This window comes from Melospiza georgiana, unplaced genomic scaffold, assembly GCF_028018845.1.
Source record: "Melospiza georgiana isolate bMelGeo1 unplaced genomic scaffold, bMelGeo1.pri scaffold_29, whole genome shotgun sequence".
Lineage (NCBI taxonomy): Eukaryota > Metazoa > Chordata > Aves > Passeriformes > Passerellidae > Melospiza > Melospiza georgiana.
This window is the reverse complement of record NW_026652215.1, coordinates 7,753,899-7,768,538: the sequence shown is the minus strand read 5'-3', so window position 1 is coordinate 7,768,538 and position 14,640 is coordinate 7,753,899. Positions and strand designations below refer to the sequence as shown.

Sequence of the window (14,640 nt, the reverse complement as noted above, 5' to 3'; positions counted from 1 at the left end):
GAATTGAGGAAATATGGCTTGGGTAGGTGGTCATGATGTCCACCAGGGGTGGGATGAGTTGGGGTTGGGATTGGGGAGGTGGGCTGGGGTCTGGCATGAGACCGCCAATCTTTGGGGATGATGAAGGGAAGGGGAGCCCATTACTGAATGAGTTCTTGAATAATCCACATTCCTGAAGAGATTTTGGAGGTATCTCACATTTCTGAGGCAGTTTTGGGGCACTCCCCAGCTCTTGGGGGTTTCCTGAGAGCAGCTCCTTGGAGCCCCATTGCCAGGGGTGGTTGCCTTGGGCATGATCTCAGAGCTGTAGCCAGAGTCCGTTGCCTCAGTGCTGGAAAGCAGCGAAATGCTGGATGACCCCAGACATCTCCAGTGTGTGTTTGGGGCAGGGAGAGTTCTGTGTAGGTGGGGTGGTCACTGCTCCACCCCAGCCACTGCAGCCTCTGGCCCAGCCCCAAAGTGGCTGCCAAGCCCCTGGCACCCCAAAAACCCCACCTGGGAGAGGGACCAGAGCAGGTCAGGCTGTGACACGGGTGTGACACTGACACATCCCATGGCCCCGGAGCTCACAGCAGCTGAGACCCAAGACTGACTGTGGATCTCTCTCTCCCTCTCTCTCTTCTCCTGACTTCCTCTTCTCGAAATCTGGATAACTTGAAGTTGGACAGGTTAGAGTTTGCGAAGTCAGTGCTTTGTCAAGTGATTTACTGTAATTCAATGCTGTTTAAGATTTCCCAAGTACCTCATTCTCTGAAGTTTGCAACTAAAAGTTTGTTCTCCACCCTCCTGAGAAGTTTGTTGTTTTCTCCCCCTGGCCATCTGTCCTGCAGGCTGTGCCCCCTGGGCGTGCTGCTCCTCTGCCCTGGCCGGCTGCACTCGCCCATCTCGCTGTGCCCCAGCATTTCTCACCCAGCGTTTCTGTGCCCTCCCTGGGCTCCCTGCACCCAGTGCTGCCGGCTCCTGGCACACAGAGCCGGGGCAGGAGCCCACCCTGCCAAGGGGTTCTGGAGCAGGGCGGGGGCTGCGATGGCTTCTGAGCTCAGCAGCTGCTCCTGGCATGGTTCCATGGAGACCGAGCACAGCAACGCTGCTGAGCATTGTCCCTGCTGAGGGTGACACACTGCCAGGGCACATTCCCTGCCTGCAGGATTGCTGAGCATTTTCCCTGCTAAGGGTCACACACTGCTGGGGCACATTCCCTGCCTGCAGGATTGCTGAGCACTGTCCCTGCTGAGGGTCACACACCACTGGGGCACATTCCCTGCCTGCAGGATTGCTGAGCATTTTCCCTGCTGAGGGTCACACACTGCCGGGGCACATTCCCTGCCTGCAGGATTGCTGAGCATTTTCCCTGCTAAGGGTCACACACTGGCAGGGCACATTCCTGCCTGCAGGATTCGTGCCCGACCCAAGCACTGCACTGATGACTCCAGCATTGCTTTCCAACAAAAACGGGAAGGCAAACTGTGTGTAGGTCATGGTATTTTAGAGTGTCTAAAACTCGCCAAGTCATCGATCTTAGAGGTGAGATCCATTTGGAATTAAGTGGATGGGAAAGTAGTGCACGATGGAAAAGGAGAACATGGAAATAAAGAGAGGAAAACATTTCAGATGGTTTCTTTCCATTTTCATTGCACTTCTGGAAAGCTGTTTCAGTTTTCCAGGTATCTTCTCCACAGTCCTGTCTGCTCTTTTCAAGAACCTTTCCTAGGAAATGAGGTCAAGCTCCTGTCACAAGATGTGTCCCCAACTGCAGCTTCTCTTGGCTTTCAGCACTGTCCGTGCAGCAGGATTCTTGCAGCAAAGCAAGACAAAGGTTTAGAGAACTGGACAACTTGTCCTTTCTTTTCCTGGTGGACTGGGGAGTTGTGCTGTTGGTGAGGTTTTCATTGTGACTGTTCCAACCTTGGAAAACAGGATGTGGTACCAAGACTTGTTGGGGAATGCAACCCTGACTGAATTCAGAGAAAGAATCTCCAGAAGCTGCAGCCGGAAATGGAGAGTTGTGTGATAATTATTCACACATCTCCACAGACACCTGGAAAGTGATCTAGAACATGAAAATTGATTGTCAGAGGCAGTTTCTTTCTGTTTTCAGTTTAGATGATTGTACATCTCTTGTGCTGGTATAAATCAAGAGCATGAAAACAATAGGTTCATGATAAGCAGCAGAACAAGCTGCATCTCCCAGAGTAGAAGACTGAAAGGATCTGAAAAGGAGAAATGCAGGGAATGACTTGGTGAACCTTGCCTGTAAGAAGGGTAATTTTTTCTAAGATTTTCCAATCCATTTCCTTTTGCTTTTCTCCTTCTTATTATGGCCATTTCCATCTCAGACTCACCATGAAATGAGTAGCCTGACCTTGTGGAAGTGCATGAAAAATGCCCCGTTCCTCTGCAGGGACAGTCAGGGTGGAACAGGAAGCAGTTTTGATATAATTGTGTGATAGATGAGTAATGCGATGGTTGAGTCTCACAATTAAAAGGCAGATATTATGGATATGTTAAGACAAGTTTTATAGATTTACAGTTATGTTTTACACCCCCTTGTGTTGTTATCACAAGGTTACCTGGTAGTTGGGGTATTTGGGAGGGTTGGCTTGTTACTATGGCAACACCTGACTGTCAATCAAGATGTAAGGAAGTGACCTCCACCACTGGACAGTGAAGAAAGAGTTGATGAACAAGATTTGAGAGGGGCTAAAGGGTTAAAAGGTGAAACATCCATTGTGTGGACAAGCACATAGTGGGAAAAAATCCTTTGCTTCCAGTGCCGTTATATTTTCTGTATTCAGTCTTCTGTTGTATTTTTTGAGAAGGTTTTAATAATCCTTTTAAATTTTTGGAAGTGAGCATCATTTCTCACAAATGGGGACTTGTCCAGGAAATACACCTGGCGGCCTTAGGAGTTTTCAAAAGGGACGCCTCCCGCTACAGATTGGGCGTAGTCTGTCGGACTCTCCCAGTTCCACCAGTGGTTGCAGGCTGTAAGCCCAAAGACACCAGGAGACTGGATAATGAAAAGAGGGGAAGAGCGGTGGGTACCATTCACATAAATATTTCTGGCCAGATTGTGACTCTGTAATTCCAGTATATGAAAGTGAGCTTCATATTAGTAATATACTGGATCCATCCTGGTCCCTTGAAGCATCAGGATATTGGACGGTAGAAAGGAAAAAGGAACAGTGGCACGCATGGGGGGCAGGAAAGCGGGTATCCCATAGACAAGGACCCCATGGCCGAGAGGACACGTAAGACTGAAGGGTTTGTGGGGACTTGTGAACAGGGTTCACCCATTGGGGAAACTGTGTTTGTGCCAGGATGGGGACCCACAGCGGGATTCCCAGCCGGCACACACCACGGGAGCCAGTGAGCTCTGTTGTTACCATATTTCTAGAGTCCGGTACCTTATGGGTGGTTTCCTCACAAGCAGCTCTTCACAGCAGTGTTGTTTCTGCTTCTTCATCAGGGCTCCTCTAAGGCTCTCCCTGACCGGCCAACCCACCCTTTTATCCCAGTTATCTTCATTAGCCACAGCTGCCGCCCATTTAGAACAACTAGGATTGGGGCAAGGCCACTTATGCAATACATATATTTTACTAGGATTCAAAGGCCACCTATACAATACACACTAAGATTCAATGGCCACCTATAAGCTCCATGTGACACTGTGGCTCGCACGGTGCTCAGAGAGGGGGCAGCCTCTGGGGTGCAGCCAGTGCTGTAATTTCCAGGGCCAGCCAAAGCCGGGCTGGAAGCAGGGTGATCACCAAGGGGTTTGCTGCAGGGGATCACCCAGGAGCTGGTGCAGCAGTTTGTGTGCTGCCAAGCCAAGGGGGTCGGGGCAGTCTGGCCACCAAGCCAAGTCGTGTCAGGGCGGAGCTGCCGAACCGAGGAGGTCAGGCTGGGCCGGCTGCTGAGCCGAGCCAAATCTGGGCAGGTGGAGCCGCTGAGGATGAGCCGAGTCAGGCCAGGGGCAGGACCGCAGCTGCCGAGCCAAACTGGGGCGGGCAGAGCCTCCAAGTTGAATTGGGGTGGAGAAACCACTGAAAGCTGAACCAAGTTGGGTTAGAAGTTGGATGGAAGCTGCTGAGTCGAATCAAGGCAGGCGGAACCACCAAAGCTAAGCCAGGTCAGGCCAGGGGTGGGACTGCAGCTGCTGAGGGGAATTGGGCCAGGGGCAGGCCATAACCGAGCTGAGCCAGGCGGGACAGGGAGCAGAGTGTTACCGTGAGACCGGAGCATTGAACCGAGGAGGAGAGGAAGGGCAGAGACCAATCCGCTGATGCAGAAGCCCCTGGATCGTAAGTTTTTTTTGTTTTTACTTGTCAAAATAGAAGTACAGATTTTTGCTTTTTTTCTCTCCCTTCCCTTTCCTTCTCTTTCCTCCTTTCCTTGTTTCTTTTTTTCCCACCCCGCTTTCCTTTTCCCTTCTGAGAGAGGCAGGCTCTGTCCAGGGCAGGGCCTGTGGTTAGAAAGGTGAGCTCTGTCAGGGCAGGGCCTGTGATCACCAGTCAGGATGGGACTATGTGCAAATAGAGAATCCCCAAGGGGAGGAGTAGAAATTGAAGAGGTACCAATAGGTATACCCCCAGATGGCCCACTGGGAAGGAAACTAGCCCAATGGAAATATGACCCAAATACCAGAGACAAGGATCAGCTCAAAGTGATTCACTATTGCATGGTAGAATGGACCAGAAGGGAAATTAGGAGCAATCATGTATACTGGCCGAGATACAGGTCAGATGAAGGGTGGATGTGTCAGGCATTAAACATCCATGTAAGAGCTAAGAAACCATTCAATCGGGAAGAGAGTGACTACGCTTCCTGCTGTGGGAGGGGGAGACCTCACCCTCAAAGGTGTCATGGTCCGCCTGAGTGAATGGGTGACGGATGATTTTTTGTGCAAAAAAAAATAACCAGCAAGGCACAGGGGGTTTGCAGTAACAAATCGACAAAATGCAATTTTATTGAAATAACCACAGCTGATATGCGTTGGTGAGGGAATCTGGGGAAGAGAAGGGTAAGACCAGGGAAGAGGGAGGAAAGGAGGACAGGTAGGGTATAGCTACTGAAACGAGTCGTCATCCTTCGGGGGTCCAGCTGTCGAAGCTCACTGGTGCACGTTGCGGGGAGATCTCAAAGCACGGTCAGATTGCACCCCAAAATATACCGTTTTTCACTGGGGGAAGGGTGGCCGAAATAAGGTTTCCAAGGAGGGAAAAAGAATAGGAACAGAAGGAGGGGTGTTTATTCCATTGTTTTCATGGCTGAATGCTCGCAGGTGCGTTTATTCTGGGCAGTATTCCCCCCTTCGTGCACATCTCCCCCCTGAGCTGGCGAGGTGTTCAGTCCCAGTCTCTGGAAGGGGGTGCCAAGGGGGTTTCTTGTCTTGTCTTGGTTCCTTGATGAGGGGATTCGCATCTCTGTTTGTCTGTCACGGTGGTTGAAGGCAGGCAAGAGGGGTCTTCTCTTTGAGGGGGAAACCACCCCAGAGCTCAGACCAGCCAGGTCAGGAGGTAGGGAGAAAGTCCAGATCTATTGTTCAGAAAGGGAAGCATCCCCCTTTCGAGTTCAGCATGGCATGTTCTGCAAACAACACCTGTGAACACACTGAATAAGGATAAGATTTTCTTTCCCAACTGGCTCAACAGTTTTTAACCTTTCAGTGGTCTTTTCTCTTCATGACAATTGTGAGGCAAAAATGAAAGATTTTCGGATAGACTTTCACATAAGGTATCAGAAAATAAAGAATGGACCCATTAGAACACTTACCCCCTCCACCTCCAATAGCTGCAGATGCACCTCCCCTACCCCCTGATGGGCTTAGTCAAAACACCAGAAACAGGGTGGCACAATGAGAGGAAAGCAGATCAGGGGATGGGAACCAAGCAGCAGGAATATATGCCCTGAGGGAAGTACCCCTGTGTGGGATGCAGGGAGGAATTAGATTTGCAGTTGTGACTCTCAGTTCTTCTGAAGTGAGAATGTTCAAGAAATAATTGAAAGGATTACTAGAGGACCTCACTGGGTTAGTGGAACAGTTAGACGGGTTTCTGGGGCCCAATATTTATACATGGGAAGAGATGCAATCAATAATGACCATTCACACCAGAAGTAAGGCACATGATCCGGGCAGCTGGGATATGGATATGGGAAAGGGGGCATGTGCAAGGACCTCCTGGGGATCTGAAAGTGCCCATAATGTGCCCCACCTGGGACCACAACAGCGCTGGGGACAGGCGAGACATGGAGGAATATAGAACATTGATTATAAGAGGTATCAAAGAGGCAGCTCCCCATAATTAAAATGCTCATAAAGCTTTCAATGAGCAACAAAGGAAGAAAGAAACCATGACAGAGTGGCTAGAGAGACTGAGAAGGAATATGAGGCAATATTCAGGGGTTGACCCTGGCACGGTGGCCAGACAGATCTTACTAAAGATAAATTTTGTCACTCATGCCTGGCCAGATATATGGAGAAAGTTAGAAAAGCTTGATGGTTGGCAAGAAAGGAGGTTAGAGGATCTTCTAAGGGAAGCACAGAAGGAGTATGTAAAGAGGGATGAAGGTAAGACCAAGGCAAAAGCCAAGGTAATGGCAACTGCCATTAGGGAAGGAAACCAGCACATGAAGAACAATCCAGGTAAGGGAGGGGGATTCTAGTGTGGGAAGATAGAAGGAGGGGAGATGCATCTCCTTGGGACTGGGCACAAAAAGGTGAGTTTGGGAAACAGGGGAACTTAGGACCAGACTGCTTTTACTGTAAAGAGAATGGACATATTAGAAGGAATTGCCCCCAGAAGGAAAAGGGTCTATGAGACTGGGCAAAAAGGAGAAGTGGAAGACTAGGGATGTCAAGGGCTCTACCTTCTCATGACAGACTACCATCAGGAGCCCTTGATAACTTTAAAAATAGATTCCAGGAGAAAGAATTTGAATTCTTAGTAGACACGGAAGCTGAAAGAACTTGTGTTTTTAGAATCCCAAAGGGGGCAAGTAGTAGGTGCAAAAGGAGAGGAGTTCAAGGTCTCAGTTTTAAAGGAAGTAAAGTTTGAAGGGGCAAATAAAGGAGGAATCAGGGATGTTCTATTAGTTCCAGAGGCAGGGTGCAATCCATTAGGGCAGGATTTACAGGTGCATTAGCAGTTAAGCATTGGAGTATTCTCAGAGGAAGGAAAAATTGTAATTAATCTTCTCCCATTAAGGGAAGAGGATGAGGGCAAAATTAATGAGATGATGTGGGCAAAACTGAAAAATCAAGGCAAATTGAACATGAAACCTATAGTAATAAAATGAATTGATGAGAGCCATCCAGTCCAGGTACGACAATATCCACTCTCCCTGGAAGGGAAATGAGGACTACAGTCGGTGATCCAGGACCTACTTGAGGACAGGACCTTAGAACCTTGTATGTCCCCCCATCATACACCCATATTGCCAGTAAAGAAGTCAGATGGGACTTACAGGCTTGTCCAAGATTTGAGAGAAGTGAACAAAAGAACTCTGAATGGATGCCCAGTAGTGCCTCACCCCTATACACTACTATTTGCCAGTGATAGTAGAACAGGTGACTCATTGGGTAGAGGTGGTACCCACTGTGAAAGCCAATGCCAATGTTTTGAGTTAAACCCTTCTAGAATCAATCAGTCCCCAATATGGAATGGCAAACAGGAATGATTAAGACCAGGGAACTCATATGACATTGAAGATATTGCAGAAAGTTGTTCAGACCCTGGGAATAAAATTGGAATTACACACTCCATGGCGTCCACAGAGTTCCAGTCAGGTTGACAGATGAATGAATTTAACTTTTAAAAGAGCTCTAGTTAAGCTAATGATTGAAACCCAAATGTCATGGACAAAATGTCTCTCTTTGGCCTTATTAAGAATTAGAACCCAACCCCAGACAGATCTGGGGGTGTCACCCTATGAAATGATGTTTGGGTTACCCTTCTGGACCTCACCCCAGAAGGTTGCCATGTATGAGGAAGGGGAAACCAATGCCAAGAAATAAGTTATGTCCATAGCACAAACCTTAGAAGGGCTAAGACATAAAGGGGCAATTCCTCAAACTACTACCCTGGATTTCAGAATCCGTAATATTAATCCTGGAGATTGGGTGATGATTAAGTCATGGAGAGATCAGCCTCTAACTCCTCAGTGGGAAGATCCCTTTCAGGAACTGCTCACCACCAAATCGGCCATGTGAACTACAGAGCAGGGATGGACTCATGGCAACATAGTCTAAGGCCCAGTAGAAGAGCCCAAAGAGTGGACTGTAACATCCAGGCCAGGTGAAACAAGATTGACTCTCAAGCAGAGACTGAAAGACAACCAGAAAAACACCAAGATGCCCAAAAAGTGGAGTCAAGCTTCCATCAGACACCTGTTTTCATGGGTGAGAATTACCAGCATCTTTTGAGGAGAAGTACACAAGGGACTGTAAAAGGTAATAGGACAGCTTCTTTAAGAAAAGAAGACAAAGGAAGGAGGGCAAAGCTGGGTTGGCCTCATTGTTTGCTACCAAGAAGGCTCCATAGCCCTGCTGCGGGTAGCAACCCCGTAGGCATGGTAAGGTAGGGACAAAAGTACATACTGGACCTCTATAATTCCTCAATTGTCTTTTCATTCAACAGGGACTCTTGGGCAGGACCGAGTTGGCCACTGTACTAACCCCTAAGATACACTGACTATGGGTAGCAGCCACATAGGCACGGTAGATGGGAGTCAAAGCCATACTGGACCTCTGTGATGTCCTTTTGTCCATTCCAAATAAGTGTGTCTGAGGAAAATCTGAGATTTTTTTTCACCTGTTCCCACTGTCCTTGCCCACATCAACAGATGGTGGTGTGACTCATTCAAGAGAGAGAGAAAATTTTTTACTTAATTGTTCAAGCAAAATGACTTAGAGAAAAAGAAAAGGGGGGAGTTTTATAGATGAGTGATTGTATGGTTGACTCTCAAAATTAAGGGGTGAATATTAAATATATGTTAAGAGAAGTTTTGTAGATGTATAATTATCCTTCCCCTCCCCCTTGCATTGTTATCACAGGATGGCCTCAGTAGTTGGGGAATTTGGGAGGGTCAGCTTGTTACTATGGCAGCGCCTGACCTCCAATCAAGGTGTAAGACAGTGATCTCCGCCACTAGACAGAGAAAAAGGAGTCGATTGACAAGACTTTGGGAGGGGCTAGAGGTGTAAAAGACAGAGCATCCATTTTGTAGATGAGCACATGGTGACTGAATTCTTTGCTTCCGGCACTGTATTCTTTTCTTAATTCAGTCTTCTGTTGTATTTGAAAAGATATGAAAATCAAGACCCTTCTGTTGTATTTTGATAAGGACTTAATAAACCATTGAAAATATTGAAAGTGAAAATCATGTCTCACATGGGGTTGGGGAATCTGAGGCATGGCTGTCCACACTGGACTCCATTTCCAATGTATAACTCTTCTGACATGGCCAGACCCCCTTAGGAGCAGCACTACAGCAATATCAGGAACAGAATGCTGCAATCACCTCTTCTCAAAAGAGAAAAGTAATAAAATACAGTCTTTAAAATAGGATTACATATTTCTTAGAAGCTCATTGAAATATTTCTCCGTAACTGTAAAAGGAAATCTTCCTGATGAACTGCTCCAGACCAGAGGGAAATCAAGGCAGAGCCATGGTTTGTCAGGATTTGCCTGATCCTAATGAGCTCTGAGTGCATTTGAAGCTGAGCCCTTGAACCTCAGGGCCTGAGAGGAGATTACACAAACCTTTCCAGGAGTCAAAGTCAGAGGAAAGACCCAAAGTGTCTCAAAGCATGAATGGGTCCCACTGAGGTCCCTCTCCAACACAGGCTCCTCATGGACTCCTTGCAGGAGAGAATTGGAGGCCAGGATGGCACAAAAACCTCTCAGAGATGGAGAGTGGAGAAAGAAAAATCCAAAGTACCTTAAAACCTTGAGTACCTCAAAGCATTAATGAGCCCCACTGAATGTCAGTACAAAGCTCTCAAGGGACTCATTAAAATAGATAATTGGGGCCATGATTGCACAAACCTCTCACAGAGTCTGTATCCAAAGGGCAACAGCAAGTACCACAAAATAACTGAAGTACCTTGAAGCATTACGGAGCCCCACTGAGTGTTGTTACTGACAAAGCCTCTCCAGGGACTAATTACAACAGATAATTGGAGGCCATGATTGCACAAACCTCTCAGAGACTCCAAGGCAAAAGCCAAACCCAAAGTCCTATGAAAAACCTGCAGTCCCGGGGACCATTCAGGAGCCCCCAGGGCCATTCCTGAGCAAGGCTCCTCAGGGACTCCTTCCAGCAGATCCTTGAGGCCACTGGGATGTGGGCTAGGGGGGGATGCTGAGGGCAGGACAAAGGGCTGACAGTGCCCAGCCTGGCTGGGGCTGTTCCAGGAGGCCCCAGGGCCTTAGCACAAGGTGTCTCCTCCCAGCCCTTGGTGGCACAGCCCTTGGTGGCCCTTGCTGTGCCCCAGGGCACCAAGACTTGGCTTCTCTTTTTCCCCACATGTCATCACTGCCTGCAGTTCTCTGTTCAGCCTGGGACCTGGGGACACTTTCTCTGTCGTGTTCCTCAGTGGGACCCATTAAAATCCAAGAAACCTTGGAATTGGATTCTGACTTGGAGTTCTGGAGAGGTTTCTTCAGCTCCCTCTCAGCGACTGATGTTCAGGGCCTGAGCACAAAGCCCCAGAGGCTCATTAAAGTCCTGGTGCTGTGTCTGTGCTGCTGAGCTGGGCTGGGCTCCTGGCACAGAGGCAGCTCCTGGTAACCAAAAAGAGCTTCAAAAGCACATTTCTCTTGATGAGCAGCTCTTCTGCCAGCCCAGCAGGGCTGGGGCACTGCCTGCAGCCACCCCAGGCACAGCTCAGAGGCACAGAGAGCTTCAATCATTCAGGTCTGGGAAGGTGCTGAGAAGTGCCTGGGGCAGAATCACTGCCAGCCTTTGGCACAGGAACCTCTGGCTGCAGGACAATGCAGCTGCAGCTCCTGGAGCCATCTCCTAAAGCTGGAACATCCCACTGCCTACAGACTCTGTGAGTACATTCTCTGATTATCTCTTGTGCAGAGCAGCCAGGGGTGCCCAGGGCTGTCCTGTAGAGCAGGGTCCTGAAGCCCAGGGCGCTGTGCTGGGGCAGAGACTGCTGCCTGCCAGGGAACGCTCTCAGCCAGCCCTGGCAGTGCTGGGGGGCAAGATCTGGGTGGGAGGAGACAGCTGGTAAGGCTTGGAAGTGTTCTTCTTGTGTGGGGAGGATGCTGCATTGTTCAGGACTGCTCCCAGCATGGCATTTAACTGCAGCACATTTGCAAGTAGATTATACAGGGAGCACAGAAAGGCAGGGGCTGCATAAAAGGGAAAATCCTGCTTTTTTTAATATACTGCTGTGGGTTGCCTGGATGGAGCCTATAGATTTTCATCTCTCAGTTCAGAATGGAATAATAAAAACATTTTGTCTCAGATCTGAATATAGCAGGCAGTGACAGATATCTGCACAGGGCCCCTTTGAGGCAGCATCAGTGTCTCTTTTCCAGCCTCCTCAGGGTTGCTCTGACATTCCTATCAGAGCCTGCAGAGCCAGAGCTGCCCCTGGGCAGTGCCAGAGCTGGGAGGGGTCTTCACGGCAGAGCTGAGCACCCAGGGCTGGGCTGGGCTCTGGCAGCACTGGCAGGGCCCAGCCCTGGGCACAGAGAAGCAGCTGCTGGCAGGGACAGCTCCAGGCAGCAGAGCCCTGGGCAGGCAGTGGGGGGAAAGTGCCCCCAAGCTGTGCTGGGATATTTAAAGTCCTCTCCAAACCCAACTATTCCATGATTACTTTTCTTACAGATCCCCATGCCAGGACAGCTCAAATGTCCAACAGCAGCTCCATCAGCCACTTCCTCCTTCTAGCACTGGCAAACACACGGCAGCTGCAGCTCCTGCACTTCTGCCTCTTGCTGGGCATCTCCCTGGCTGCCCTCCTGGTCAACGGCCTCATCATCAGCGCTGTAGCCTGCAGCCACCAGCTGCACACGCCCATGTTCTTCTTCCTGCTCAACCTGGCCCTTAGCGACCTGGGCTCCATCTGCACCACTGTCCCCAAAGCCATGCACAATTCCCTCTGGGACACCAGGAACATCTCCTACAAAGGATGTGCAGCACAGCTATTTCTGATTTACTTCTTCCTTGGAACAGAGCTTTCTCTTCTGATTATCATGTGCTACGACCGCTACGTGTCTATCTGCAAACCCCTGCACTACGGGACCCTCCTGTGCACCAGAGCTTGTGCCCACATGGCAGCACCTGCCTGGGCCAGTGCCTTTCTCTATTCGCTGCTGCACACAGCCAATACATTTTCCCTGCCCCTGTGCCATGGCAATGTCCTGGGCCAGTTCTTCTGTGAAATCCCACAGATCCTCAAGCTCTCCTGCTCAAATTCCTCACTCAGGGAACTTGGGCTAATTGCAGTTAGTGCCTGCTTGCTATTTGGTTGTTTTATGTTCATTGTTTTCTCCTATGTGCAGATCTTCAGGGTCGTGCTGAGGATCCCCTCTGAGCAGGGACGGCACAAAGCCTTTTCCACCTGCCTCCCTCACCTGGCTGTGGTCTCCCTGTTCATCAGCACTGTCATGTTTGCTCACCTGAGGCCTCCCTCCCTCTCCACCCCATCCCTGGATCTGGCTGTGTCAGTTCTGTACTCAGTGGTGCCTCCAGCCCTGAACCCCTTCATCTACAGCTTGAGGAACCAGGAGCTCAAGGCTGCTGTGAGGAGACTGATGACTGGATGGTTTCAGGAACATTAAACTGCTGGTCAATTTCTGCAAATCACTTGTAATAAAACTAGTTTTTATACTTCTTGTTGGTTTCACTTTGGAGATTTCTTTCCTTTGTTTTAGTTTTTCCATTCTGTCCACAAAGAAACATCATTGATTGTGCCATTTCTTATTTTGTTTCTCTCAATGTTCCCCGTGGCCACAGACTGTGTCAATGGGGGACTGCACTCTTGTTGTATTTAAAGGAAGTAAAGGATGTCCCAGCAAAATTTTCTGCAGAGATGTCCTTTTGTTGCCTTCTCTGGAGCTGCAGCAGCAATGTCTGTGTGCAGAGCTGGGGGCAGATCAGTGCTGGCCAAGCAGCCCTGCTCCTGCTGGCCACACCATTCCTGAGCCAGGCCAGGAGCCATTGGCCTTCTTGGCCACCTGGTCACACTGATGGCTCATGTCCAGCCTGCTGTTCATCAGTCCCTGCAGGTCCCTTTCTGCCTGGCTGCTGTTCAGCCACTCTGTCCCCAGCCTATAGCACTGGGGCCAAATTGCAGGGCCTGGTACTTGGATATTTTAAACCTGAAATTGCTGGATTCAGCCCCTCAATCCAGCCTGTCCAGGTCTCTCTGCAAAGCCCTTCTATGCTCCCAGATCAACACTCACATCCAGCTTGGTGTCATCTGCAAAGATATCCTAGGTTCCAGGGGCCCCCTCAGTGTCACAATGGCCTCTTGGTTACACCACGCCCTGCACTGTCACACTGTTCTCCTTGGGTCCATGAGACCATGCAGAGCAACAATGGTCTCCTTGGTTCCATGGGGCCAGAAAATGTGACAATGGACTCCTTGGTACCATGGGACTTCACATGTTCTTGTTGGTGCTGCAGTTTCACAGTGGCCCCTTGGTTCCATGAGGCCCCAGAGTGTCACAATGGCCCCATGGGTACATGAGGTCCCACACTGTCACCATGGTCTCTGTAGTTCCACAAGTCCCCTCAGTGTCACAATGGAGTCCTTGTTTCCACGAGGCCACACAGTGTCACAACGTTCTTCCAGATCCCCTGAGGCCCCCTCGTGTCACAGTGGCCCCTTGGTGACACAGGATCCTGCACTGTCACAATGTCCCCTTAGTTCCATGAGGCCCTGCAGTGTCAGAATGGCCCCTTGGTTCCACTGGGCCCTGGAGTCTCCCAATGGTCTCCTTGGTGTTCTAGTGTCAAAATGGTGAAACCCCTTGGTTACACAAGGCCCTGCAGTGTCACAATGGCCTCTGTGGTTCCACAAGGACCCAGAGTGTCACGGTGCACTGCCTGGTTCCATTTTGCCTCAGAGCACAACAGTGGATCCCTGGTTCTATGGGGCTGCATGGTGTTACCATGGTCCTCTTAGTTCCATGAGGCCTTGCAGTGTCACAATGGCCCCAGAGTGTCCCAATTATGACAGAATGACAGAATCAAATAGGCTGGAAAAGACCTTTGGGATCATCAAGTCCAACCAATGCCCTAATACTGCCTTGTCATACAGACCATGGCGCTAAGTGCTGCTGAAGAGGGACAGGGACTCTGCCACCTCCACCTGGCCAGCCATTCCAATTCTCACTTACCCTTTCTGTGAAGAACTCCTTCCTATTTTCCAGCCTGAACCTCCCCTGGTGCCGCTTAAGGCTGTGTCTTCTTGTCCTGCCCTCCAGCAGATCCACACTCACACCCAGCTTGGTGCCATCTGCAAGTTGTGAATGGTGGACTCGATCCCCTCACCCAGATCACCAGTGAAGATATTAAACAGGACTGGGCCCAACACAGATCCCTGGGGGACACCACCAGTGCCTGGACACCAGCTGGGTGCAGCACCATCCCCACCACTCTCTGGGCCCAGCC

General features: G+C 49.7%; 1 pseudogene; it reads right to left on the bottom strand.

Annotated features, from left to right (window-relative positions):
- The window catches only part of LOC131096410 (zinc finger protein 208-like), a 1,316,393-nt pseudogene that overhangs the window by 49,454 nt on the left and 1,252,299 nt on the right, over nucleotides 1-14,640 (bottom strand).